This window comes from Vicia villosa, linkage group LG5, assembly GCF_029867415.1.
Source record: "Vicia villosa cultivar HV-30 ecotype Madison, WI linkage group LG5, Vvil1.0, whole genome shotgun sequence".
Taxonomy (NCBI): Eukaryota; Viridiplantae; Streptophyta; class Magnoliopsida; order Fabales; family Fabaceae; genus Vicia; species Vicia villosa.
Window position 1 is genome coordinate 127,780,330 of NC_081184.1, and position 13,990 is coordinate 127,794,319.

The 13,990-nt window shown below is 30.4% G+C and overlaps 1 non-coding gene across 1 annotated transcript; it reads right to left on the bottom strand.

The window, feature by feature from the left end:
* Positions 1-12,411: 12,411 nt before the first annotated feature.
* Positions 12,412-12,502, bottom strand: LOC131608511 (small nucleolar RNA snoR126). The gene has a single exon (XR_009285766.1). It is a non-coding gene; the product is annotated as a small nucleolar RNA snoR126 (small nucleolar RNA).
* Positions 12,503-13,990: the final 1,488 nt, after the last annotated feature.

The window sequence follows — 13,990 nt, forward strand, 5'->3', positions numbered from 1 at the left end:
ATGCTTGTGATTTATTTGATATATCTATTTTGTACGAGGTTTTAAAATATGTATTTGACATTATTACTCGACGATTTATACGATGTGTTTTTCTGGTGTACTATTTACTATTGCGTTTAAATTGCATTACTTTAATTTACTGTAATTGAGTTTTCTATTGTTGTTATAAAAATTGAGTTTTGAAGTCAAATGTATGTCATTTAAAAATTTACCAAACTGTTCCGTAGATGCATCTACGGAACACTATGTCTAAACACGTTCCGTAAATGTACCTATGGAAAAAAATAAATTTTTTGAAAAAAAATGTACTTCCAGAAATGCATCTACGGAAGTAGGGACGAAATTGGAATTTTGCCAAATGACTAAGAGATTAAGGAGTGGATTGAGATTTCCTCTTAATTAAAGTGATATCTTTGATATTTTACAAGCTCACACTCTTAGCTAACACCGTGAAATTGCCTTAAAAAATTATTTAAAAAAATTTAGAATTTCTTAGTAAATAATCAATTCATTAATTCTCTAATACCTTATATTTATATATAGAATATCTTTTAATCAATCAAAATTCATTTTTCTATATAAATATTTAACTGTGATTTGTGATCTTAATAATATGCTTCCAAGCAGATCCGTTTTAAAATTATGACAACTTTGAATAGGTGAATTTAAAAACGGCCTTGCTCACGAGTTTCACAAATTTGTATACTATGGTCTATGGTTGCTACATGCAATATGTGAATAAAGTCAAGATCATTCTTAGGAATATGATCAAAGTTGCAAACTCGTGCAAGAGATATTATTTCCTATAGCCAAAGAAGTCAATAAACAAAGATTGAAGTGTTGGTGTCCTTGTGCATATATTGTTTGCCATGACAGACCAGAAGGAAACAATGGCATGGTAGAGCTGATGATTTATTTAACAGCTTAGTCTAGCATAGCAAAGAAAAACAAGCTGTTAGGACATGACTTCCAACACAAATTGTCACATCCACATAATTTTGAACTTAAATATTTTGGCCGACAAGTGAGGATAACGGAGAGAAGGTCATTTTCCACAATTTGTTGGAAATATGTAGTAGTTGTGGGACTAAAGGGTGGGTTAGAGTTGGAAAGGTGTGTAGGAGAAAAAATAATTGGCTTCTAGATAAGTTGATTATTCAACTGGTTTTCTTATTATTGGACTTCACAGATTTCTTTTGGTAATCAATACTGTTGGGTTGGGCCTTCTTTTCATTCTATACATTGGGTTGGTTCTTATGTTAAAGGTTTGAAGTTGTCACGTATGTGGCACCCCTCATTTTTTTTTTTAATGACAAAAATGTCTTTTTTATTATTTATACAAAAGAAGAATTCACTTTTATTAAAAAAATTCACTATGGCAATGCAGTAAAAAAAATAAAAATTCCGGTATCCAATTTAGAATTTTCTGTACGACGTTTTCTCATTTTGCAGTCATATTCGCGTTCTTACCGAAAATAGTGTGGGAATTCCGCAATTTCCGGAGAAAATTTACTAGAAATTTTGAAAATTCCAGTGCTGTTATGAAAAAACAAAAAACATATCAGAAATTTCCGGTGTGTAACAAAATCTTCGATTTTTTGAAATTTTTGGCATAGTGGAAAATTTGCCTATAATTTTTTTTTATAAGCAAAATTTGCCTATAATTGAAATTCCCGGTACTAGTGCAGAAAAATGTTTTACTCGTGTTGTCCAAAACCGACAACTTCTTCTACGGATTCTTGTACAAATTTTACGAAGTTCTTCACCACTGATGTTGTATGTTTTCTTTGTAACAAGCTCATTTTTAAAGGGTTCTCGTCTCTGTGATATTGATAGTTTACTTTTTATGTGTTGTAAACGACATGATATTATTGTTGTTGTTGTTCGTTTCGATCTACTAATGCAAAGCCACGGAGGAAATATAAATTGATTATGGGTTGTGGGAGAGGAGGAAATTACAAAAGAAAGAATGCATCTGAAAGTAATAATTTATCATAAGGCATTTATAGTATGAAAGTTAAATGTCCTTTTAGACTGAGATCTGTACCAAGTGGTATCGGCTAGAAGGTGATTGTTAGATACATGATGCACAATCATAAACTATCTAAGGATTTGGAAGGCCATGACATATTGTGACGTCTAAAAGATCTTAAAAGACAATTTGTGAATGACATGACGAAGTACAATATGGCTCCAAGGTACATAGTTGCTGTTTTAAAAGACAAAGATCCATAAAATCTCACGAGTGTTGCCTAGGTATATAAAGCTAGAGCTACATACAAAACGAGCAAGAGAAGTTCATTGACATAAATGCAAATGTTGTTGACTCTTATTCATAGAGAGAAATACATGTGTTGGAATACAAATATGGACGAATCAACTGTTGCTGCTGATATCTTTTGGACAGACCCGAATTCAGTGAAATTGTTGAATATGTTTCATTTGGTGTTGACTTTTGATTGCACATACAAGACAAATAGGTAATGACCATAACTGCTTATTAAAAATGTAGATTTTGATTTATCAGTTTTTTGTTCATGTCCATTGTGATCATACATGTATCGGATACCACAACTTGAGATTGTTGGTGTTACATCAATGGAGTTGACATTTTCGGTTGGCTTTTCCTATTTTGAACGTGAAAGGGAGGAGAATTTCAAATGGGCACTGGAAAAGCTCAAAGAGTTGTTCTCTTCTGAGAAATTGCTACTGAAGGTTGTGCTGACGGACCGGGAACTTGCGTTGATGAATACCATGGAATCTATGTTCCCAAATTCAACTCATTAGTTGTGTTTGTTTCATATCTCAAAAAAAGTTAGTATAAAATGTAAAGAGCATGTTGAACCAAAAAAACACAAAAATATCATGGATCTATGGAACAACATCAGGTATTCAAATAGAGAAATTAAGTTTTTCGAACACTTCAATCACTGTGAGACTGTTTGTGTTGATATTCCTTTATTTGTAAAGTATGTGAATAAAACATGGTTGACACCTTATAAAGAAAGGTTTGTTGCTTCTTGGACTAACAAAGTCACTCATTTAGGGAACAACACAACAAATAGGTACAAGGAACATGACGGTTAAATATTATTATATTACTAATCATTATCTAACATATAATTCTATTTATGGTTTTTAGACTTATGTTGACTATAAGCCGGGGAGATTTATGCCGAAGTTGGGATGCTGTGAACACCATGTTGAAGTTGCAGCTAGGTTCAATTAGAGTGTTGTTTCTGAAAAGCATTATCAACATTGAGCATTGGTATAACACTCCATTCTATGCCATTTTGCATGGTTTTGTTTCATGACAGTGTACACAACTCATTGGAAAGGAACTAGAAAGGGTAAAATGTGTTGGTGCAATCCAAGAAAGATATGGTTGCTTCATTAGAACAACACATGGGTTACTGTGTACGTGTTAGCTTGTCGGTTTCCAACTACAAGGAAATCCAGTTTTGTTAGACTTAATTCATGTTTTTTGTGTGGAATAAATTACACATTTAAGAGCACGGGGTTTGTCATCAATAAAGTGGTACACAGTTGGATTCAGAAGCAGAGTGTGAAGAGTTGAAGACATATTTTAGTACTTTGGATATTGTAGGCCCGAGGGTGTTGAAGAAAAAGGTTCGGGAACTAACACATCCATCCATAATTTCTATGTGTCCACCGTCGGTGAAGTACACGCCTAAGAAGGGAAATAAGAAGACTAGAAGGAGTCAACAGAGTGATATGCATCATGATCTTATCCAGTGGAAGTATGTTGAGGGCTTGCATGGGAGTCAGACTACGAATATATCATGCACAAAACCAACTGCATGTCAACCTTCAAGTGTATCGATTGGTAGCCAACCGTCCACTGGATCTTTAAGACATGTTTACTTGTCCCAATTTCCTGATTTCTGACATCCATACATTGATGACATTACTGATGTTGGTACATATGGAAATTGTGGTTTTCGTGCCATTGAAGCTTTACTTAGATGGGGCGAAGAGTCAAGGCCTTTGATTCGTATGAAGTTAGATACTCAAGTTCATCAACACACTCTATTGTTTTTAAAGTTGTTCTACGACACAGTTTCTATAGTTAAGAATGTGTTACGAGTAGACCACTTGGTTGTCCAGGGTATGGATAAATGGATGATGATTCCTGATATGTATTTCATGTGTCTTTGTTAAGGAGATACATCATGAATCCGTCTTATTTGATCCAAGTGGATGATGTGTAAGTGAGAGAAAACCTTACTATTGAGGCAGTAGCACAGTAAGGAGATTGCCTTTGTGAAGGTAGCCTGGGGAGGACCAGCTGGTAGGAGCATGACTTAGGAGCGTGATGAGCAAATGAGAGAATCGTATCCGACTTTGTTTTCCTTAGGTATTTTCGGGGGCAAAAATTTCTTAAGTGGGGGAGAGTTGTAACACCCTAAAATTTAATTAATTTATTATTTAATCGAATTATTTGTGTTTTATTTAATTATTTAGAATGTAGTATGTATTTTAATTATTTAGAGTTGTATTTTAATTATTTTTAGTATGGTTGGGTGTAGTAAGAATATGAATGAGTTGATAGAATGAATAAAATTAGTAGAAATAATTATATTTAGTTATTTCTTTTTAATAATGAAATTGAGTGGTGGAGAATAATTAGAGATAATAATTATTTTTAATTATTAAAATAAGATAGGAGAAAATAGTGGTGTTTGGTGAAATATTGAGTTAATAGATTAAATAATAAAATAAAATAGAAAATAAAGGTAGAAAGGATAATGTGGGAATTAAAGAAGTAGGTGAGGGTGAAATAGGGAGAACCAAAATAAAATATTAGACTTTGTGTTAAAAAGAAAAAATAGAGAGAGAGAGAGAGAGAGAGAGAGAGAGTTAGAGATAGAGATAGAGATAGAGAGAGAGAGAGAGAGTTGGTTACTGATACGTAGAATTGAGAAAGAGACAAAGGAGGCAGCCTAGGGCTTGAGGTAGAAGAAGGTCACCATTGTTGTAGAGCTTGCTTTTTTGGAAAATCTGGCTATGGGGAAAAGGGCTTTCAATATGTGTGTATTGCATAATGGGGGTAGAAAAGAGAGGTCTTTACTCTCATTAGGCTCCCATGATTTTGTTCTATGAATTGTTGGTGTTATTGTTATGATATGGTTGTGATTAAATTTGTGTAAATTAATATGAAATTAATTTTGTTATGGCATGATTAGGAGTTTCCACCATTGTTGAGTTTTAGACCTTTGTGATAATGAATATGAGTGTGATTCTTTTGATGTGTGTTGTTGGTAGTGTTTAGTGGGTGAAATTGGATGTTGGTTGATAGGTTTAGAGTGAAATAATAGTAGGTAATTGAACTATAATAGTAAATTTTTGAAGATATTTGCAGATGTTAGGGATAGGTATAAGTTGAAAAAATGAGCTTAGGAGTGAAATTCTCGTAAGGATATCTTTGGAAAATGCAAGAGAATATTGATCGACTTGTTCCGTGCATATCTTTAGCTCTGTAAGTCCGTTTGAGGCTCCATCAGTTGCGTTAGAAAGCTAACGTGATCATCTTTCTGTCTAAGTGGAGAAATTGAGTCTAGAAGTACTACAACATTAGCAGTTATCTGGTTTTTATACCATAAATATTGGCGATTTTGGTCATGTGTTGGTTAGCTTGTTTCAAGCGTAAGTGCAGTCTTGGGAGTCCATTTGGGTGTCGGTTAATTTCTTTGGAAAGAAAGTTTAGTGATATTTTCAACTAGAATATTTCATGATTTTATCATAAGTATATAATGTTTGGTACCATTTTGAAGTAAGGAAAAATATTTTTCCCAATGTTAGTACCTGTTCTTGTTGTTTGATTAAACTGAATTAATTGGTGTATTAAGTCTTGAAATAGAAACCATATTCTTAAAATAGACTCTAAGATTTCCGGAACATATTCATTTGCTTGATTTCGACTTCGTTTGATATTTTAAATAATTATTTGAATGTGATGTGTTGTCATGTTATTATTAAGGTGAAATAATTATGTATCAATTATGTTGTTATATAACGTTGAATTCTAATCCTACTAACTATGCTCTTGTGTGTTTGTGAATATGCAATTGTTAAGTTGTTATTGTTGGGTTGTTTGTTGATTTTTATAATATTGATTAATGATCGAGTATGGTGATTGATGTTATATGGAACAGTATATATGCACGGTGATTATTTTGGTGAAAATGCATATCGTTGGTGATGTTGCATGCTTGAATATATGCATATTATATTTGTAATGGTGATGTTGTTGGTGGAATGCACAGTCGAAAGAGGGACCTATGTGCATGTGTTTGTTTGCGTGTCAATGTTGTATGTCATGCATCATGGTGTCGAACTTTGGTTCATTTTGGCGTGCTCTGGTCTGGTGGTATGGATTCAGGAGCGAGTAGCTAATTTCATTGAGGAATTAGTGAAGCGTTACTATATGGTAACTAGTAGCGATTTTGGTGAGCCTAGATCTTATGGTGGGGATCTGGTGCGAGTAGCTAATTCCATTAAGGGATTAGTGAAGCGTTGCTATATGGTGATTAGCTGCGATTTCTAGTGCGCTCTGGTTCAAAGAGGGAATATGATCCTATGGTGGGGATTGAGGAGCGAGATGAACTTGAGTGTTCATAAATAGTATCGCATGCACAACGAGTCAGCCGTGGAGTCCATTGCATACATACTTGCATATATGGTTGATTATTCATGATGTTGTTGATTTATGGAGAGTGTGCGTGTGTTGTTATGAATGGATGTGAGAGCATGTTGTTGTTGATTGTGTTATGAATGTGTGCTTGTTGTATGTTTCTCTGCCTTAGAATATTTTACACTGCTTTTATTAAATGTTGTTTCTCACCCCTTAGAATTATTTAACTTTTTCTCTTTCTCTTTATCTCTTGTTCACTCACTTCTTCATTTTCCACGTCATTTGTTTTTCATTATTTTAGGCAATACATATGGAGAATGTCATTTTTGAGAGTTAATCCCAAAGAACGGTTCAGGTTATTCGTTCTAATCAGAAAGGCTACTCAGATTTTAGTTTTATTATTTCTTCTATTCATAACTTGTTGCTTAATTTTCCCAACTTCGAGACGAAGTTTGTAAAACGCCAAGCGAATACGGTTGCTCACTCTATAGCAAAGGTGGTCGATTCTTGGTCTAGGCGTAGTTCCTTTCATATGATTCCTCCTTGTATTGAACATCTTTTGATTAATGATATGAGTTGAATTTCTTTTTGTCAAAAAAAAAAATTCAAAATTTAAATATTTTTTAATTTTTTCACACTTTTAAAATTCAAATCTTCTCCAATTCTTCACACTTTCAAATTATCCTTAAAATGTGAGTTTGAAATTTTTTTATTTCTTAGTTTTTACGATATATTTAATCAATGTTATTTATTATTATCACAAAAAATACTAATTAATTTATTTTTTAAATTTAATAAAATTAATAATTTATTTATCAAACAACTAACTTTCCATCTCAGAGTCACTATCATCACAAAATCATATTCTTTAAATGTTAATTTTTTTTCTATTCTTTCTACATCTCAAGTGTCCTTATTTTTTTATGAGTATTTAATACAATTGAGTTTATATGATCACTATTCATTTTACAATTAAGTAACTTATTTTAAATTTTCATATGATGCTGAATACATTTTAGATTCAATTGTAATAAAATTAATAATTTTATTTTATCAAATTGAATAATATTCAATACTAGTTTAGACAACTTATAACTTTAACAATCCAACAATTGTCTTTATTTGAGAGCTAAAGTTCTTATTTTTAGACCATAATTAAAGTTCTTATTTTTAACTCATTGATTACCATCAACACAATATCTACTTTATTTTAATTAATAATTACATTTATTTGAGAGATAAAATTCTTATTTTCAAATGTCAAAATTTATCTTTTTTTTTTCTTTTTATATCTCACCAGTTCCTTTGTATGATATTTAATATAATTGAGTTTATATGATCATTGTTCATTTTATAATTAACTAACTCATTTTTAATTTAAATGTTTATCTAAGTATATTTTATATCACATCAAAAAATTTTATTCGTGCGGACGCACGAGTATCTAACTTGTTTTTGTTGTTGTTGTAATAATATGAAATTTGGAAATTAATATTAATACTCCCTCCGTCTCACAATAGGTGTCCTCTTTGAGATTTTCACATTTTTTAAGAAAATGATTAAATGTGTTGATTTCAATGATAAAATGAGCTCATTTACTAAAATGACCTTATTAATAATAGGTAGTGCAGTACTTAAATGAATTATGATACAATAAATAAGGGTAAGTTAATGGAAAAAAATAATAAATATCACATTGGTATTTTAAATGGACAAATAATTTGAAACAAATAAAAATAAGAAAGAGGACACCTATTGTGAGACGGAGGGAGTAATATTTAGGCTAAATTACAGTTTTGGTCCCCTATTTTTGTGTTTTCACAACTTTAGTCCTTCTATTTTATTTTTAAACACTTTTGGTCCCTCAATCTCACTTTGGCTACAAAAAACACTTATGTGTCACATTTTAAAATGCATTTTTTGATCTCCATCCTCACTTTTGGTCTCCCATCCCCAATTGAGGATGAGCTACCTATTTTAAAAAGTGACACATAAGTGTTTTTTTAAGCTAAAATGGGGATGAGGGACCAAGAGTGTTTAAAAACAAAATAGAATGACCAAAATCGTGAAAACACTAAAATAGGGGGACCAAAACAGTAATTTAGCCTAATATTTATATTATTGACAACTTTACAACTATTTTAATTAAGGGAAAGTAATATGTTCAAAAAATTTAAAATAATTTGGATAAAATTCATCGTTTGAATAAAAAATATAAAGAATTATTAAAATGATAGAAATTTATAAAGTATTTCGCCCAAGTTATATTTTATGATTTGAAACGATATCTAAAATAAAAGAATTTAAATTCCTCACATCCTCTATAGAATTTGAGTGTCATAATAATTGATGTTATTATTTTAAAATTTGCAAGTTAGTCACCATATTTTTCAAAATTTTAAAATTAACCCCAAAATTTTCAAAAATTAGTCTTTAACATTTTTTATAATTTTAAAATTTAGCCCTATAACTATAAATTTTATAAAAAATATTCCAAAAATATAAAAATTATTTATTTTAATATTCTATTCAAACAAAAGATTTCAAAAACGAATCGATTTCAATTGAATCATTTAAATTACTTAAATTAATTTTATATTTTTTAAAATAATTTAATTAACCCGGTCAACCATTTTCTAGAAATTTCAAAGCCAATCACTTAACCAAACTCACACTTCTTACACAATAGTAAAACAATAATGATTTGAATATTCTACTATGATTCGTTAATGATTATTTAACATTAGATATAATTAATATTCATTATAAGTTTTCTTTGTTTTCCATATCTTGTGAAGAATTTCATTTAATCAAAGTTCATTTTAAAGAGTTTTCTTTATCCATAGAATAATAAAGGTTATTTTTATCTATTTAACATTTATAGCGAGACAGTATGTTTTTAACTAATATTGCAATCCTTATGTTCATAAAATATTTATAACTACCATTATTAGTTGGTCCAGTGATGATTGGATCTGAACTTGATTGAGAGGATCACGATTTGATCCTCCGCAACTATGATGTCGATGATCCCTATAATTAGAGCCGTGTGTGGGAAACTTTTGAGGAAAGTCTTGAATGTGTAAAAGGTCCTGAATGCAAACGGCAAATACACAAATATAATCCTTGTGTTTATGAATCAAGTCGTAATGTATTCGTAAAAAAAGAGTATGAGTATAATTTGAAAGGTGTGTAAAAAATGTGATGATAAATTTTAATAAAACTAAAGTTTTATTTTGAATAAAATTGAAGAATAATTTGCACTAATTTAAATATCTCATACAAAATTGTTACTATCTCCGTATCAGAATATTTTTCTTTTAAACAAAATTTAGACTATTAAAATATGATATGGCATCACATTGACCTTTCAATCATATTACTTTTTAAATTTGATATCTACTCCAAAAATCGACTAATTCAAAAGATCAATTTCATCGTCCATTAGACGGACTCAATTAATATTAGAGCAAAGATCTATTTACTCGTCTCAAGTATTAAAGTCATGATATATCTAGATTCGGTATCACATGCATGGACCTAGAAGAGCGGTGTATAGTAATTTGTATTGACGGATCGACAAAGAGTTTGTAGGATTAAGTGATGTCTCTTGGGTAGATTAGATTGTGGTTGGAGGACAACAGGTGTTACACGTGACTTATCCAACAAAAGTCAAATGCAGCAAGAAGATAGTGTGTTTTGACTCTAAAATATTTTAATATTCGTGTATATTTCATTTTTCAAGATATTTTTATTTATAGAGAAATTGTACGGTATACATCATTTGAATTATTGATCTTTTACAACGTTTTTATATTTTTTTCGTTCAATCAGTTACTGAAATGTTTTCATGGCTTGGTGGCAGACACATCCGCCCAATAACTTTTTAGCATGGGGTTATCGGTTTAAATCCGCCGTGTTATTACCACGTGTTGAACCCATAACCTTTTGGATCGTTATTCAAAGTCAAAATCACTGCAACAATACAATCATGCATAATTAAAAAAAATTCCATTAAATTTTTTTTATTATTATGATTCCTCGAATAAATATTTTGGAAATCTCACCAACATTGTCTTGTATTATGAGAAATCATTACTTGTAATTGTTTGGGTTTAAGTATCGTTTGTACTAACTTATTCATAATCTTTACTAATAAAAAGAAGGCATAATTAGTTCCAAAGTACTTTAACTTAATTTAATGTTTCGTTTTGGTCCCTTAATTAAAAACTGTTACAAACTAATTCCCTAAAAATTATTCTATTACACAAAAAGATCATTGTTGTTAAAAATTATGAAGAAAAAAACGTTAACTTGGCTAAGTGGCATGACAATTAAACAAGCTTAGTAAGCATATATATTTAAAAATAATAATATTTTGTTTGAATTGAATAAATTTTGTTTTGGGTGGTTAAAGACCTACGCAAAATGTTAATAATGTGTAAAAGAATATCAGACACTTCCATAAATCAACAATGTATAGATCAAATAAATATCTGCAACAACCCTTCCTAAATGCAGTATGCATAAGTTTAACAGCTCATGTGTGTCCTTGAAGTTCCGTGAAGAAACATAAGCAATTTCTCATGTATCTAAAAGATACTATCATACTAAAAGTTCTTCTCTCCCATAAACAAGAAAGCTAAGAAAACAATTTCAAGGATTTGACAATTTTTTTTACAGTGTACATGATAGTATATGAAAATCACATCTTCCTATTACAACATTATGCTTCTTCTATTATTATGTCGACATCATAAAATATACTCCCTCCGTCCCAAATTATTTATCGCAATGACCCACTTCACACAGATTAAGAAACAATAATAAATGAAAGAAAGAATGGTGAATTTACCAAATTATCCTGATTAAATATTGGTGTATTCAAAATAGCATTAATATTAAGTGAAAAATAAATAAATTAAGAGCATTTATTTGAGGGTATAATTAGAAGATTAAATATAAAATTGCCTTGATAATATAAAGTGACAAGTATTTTAGGACAAATTTATTTCTCAAATGTGATATTTATTTTGGCACAGAGGGAGTATATACTAACTATTGTCAAGAAAATAGATAATACAAAGAAAATCACTTATTTCTCAACTCCTTCTTCAACTTTCTTAGTGTCTATTACTAATTGAAGAACAAAACAATAAGGAACAAAGCCTTAGCACATCCAAATTCTCCAACTTTTCAAAATCTTGAGGCAATGCATACTTTCAAGATCCTAAGATTTTTTTGCCACCAAAGAGTTTATTGAGATGAGTCATAAATTAGCTTGCTATCTCATAGACAATTTATGGTCCAAAATATTTTTTTCGAGACTATAAATTACAAACTACACCATCATCTATGGCAAGTATACTTTTTTAATTTACATATGTGCTTTTTATTATTCCAACAAATTCTAATAAAATAAATTTTACAACTTTTTAATCAATCATACCAGATACTCCCTCCGGCCTTATTTATAAGTAAAAATCCTCTTTTTAGATTCATTGAACAATGAATATATCCTATCTTTTATGTAGACTAGATACATTAATTATTCAATGAATCTAAAAAGAGTATTTTTACTTATAAATTAGACCGGAGTACTACCTTATAGTCAACAGGCATGTAATCCAAATCCTTTTATTGCAGACAAATACAGTTTATGCAACTAGTTACAAGGAAACAAATCGTTCAAAAAGTTTTTTAAAAAATAGACCACTTTTTCAGATTAAGTTGAAAAACCAGAATATAATGGGTAAGAGGCTCAGACACGCACAACCACTGTCATCAAAGAGTAGCAAATTTGCTAAGGTCTTTAACAAATTCGAAACTTTTTTTTTTCAATAGCTTCAAGAAATGAAATCCCTTAACAGAGATTCTTAGGAAGAACAAAAGGACCTGATTTTTGGATTTAGCAAGAAATTAGTGAACCCCGTTAAGGGATCCATTGTGTTTTCCTTCTACATTGTCCCAATTGATTCCAATCCATGTGTCTGAGTAACCTTCTATAGTTTCAAGATACTTCACTGTGACGATTCTTGTTGGATTACCAGATATGTGTAGATCTGTTGTATGGGGAGATGATAAATAGGTAATATGGTGAGAGAAGAGAACGAAGGAAAAAGAGAATAGAGAAAGAGAAAGTGAAAGAAAGTGGCGACTGTAAGTTTCATTATAAAGTCAGTTAGGATTTGTCCAGCAGAATGAAATGTGTAAAGAATTATTACACATTCATCAAAGTGAAAATATAATTTAGGGATAATTGACATTTACCCTCTGCCATTAGGGCGAGTTTTGGTTTTCCCCCCTAAGCGTGTAAAAAACAGTGAAAACCCAGGGGGTAAATCAAAAAAACAAGTTTACAGGGGGGGTCCTAGGGGGGTAAATCATAGAACTTTTCATATTTCAAGGGGGTAATCCAAAAAAAATAATTAATAGGGGGAAAACCAAAACACGCCCTAATGGCAGGGGGTAACAGTTATTTATCCCTATAATTTATTACACATCCATTTTCTCTATTATAAATGTAAGAGTTAAATATGTTATCGGTCCTTATAAAATTATAAAATTTTGTTTTTAGTCCCTATTAAAAAAATGACATGTTTTGCTCACTACAAAATTATTATGCATGTAGCTTAAATCCCTACTGTTAAACCGATGTGTAAATTTGAATGATTATTTTACAGAGATATTTAGAATGTTATAAAAAGTTTGTCGAAAAAAAAAACTCAAAATTTGATTTCAAAGTCGAAATTTGCACTATTTTTATTGTTATCTTTTAAATTTTAAAAAATTCATATTTAGTTCTTCTTATTTTAAAAAATTCTATAATTTAGTAAAGTAATATTTTATAGTATTCTAAACACGTATAAAAAAAATTATTCAAAAATTTAAAAGTTTAAGGATAATTAAATAGTTTTCAAAGTTTTAAAAAATAGCAAGATTAAAACTGAGTGTATAAAAATTTATAGGGACTAAAATATGTCATTTTTTTAATAGAGACTAAAAATGAAATTTGAGATATTTACAGGGACCAAAAACATACTTAACCATAAATGTAAATAAGTGAAGCAAATGTGAATCATACTATAAATGAAAATAAGTACATTACTAAAATTTATAAATGTCAAATAAAAAATTATACCTGATTTTAAAAAGACAACGGTACTTAGGGGTGTTCATGGGTGTGGTTCGACCCATGAACCCACTAAACCAAATTGAATCAACCTATAAATTACCCGAACCCGTTCATTTACAGATATATCCAATCTAACCCGCAACAACCCATATAATTTTGGTTCGGGTATTGGGTTTGAGTTTTGCAATCCGCGGACCCGT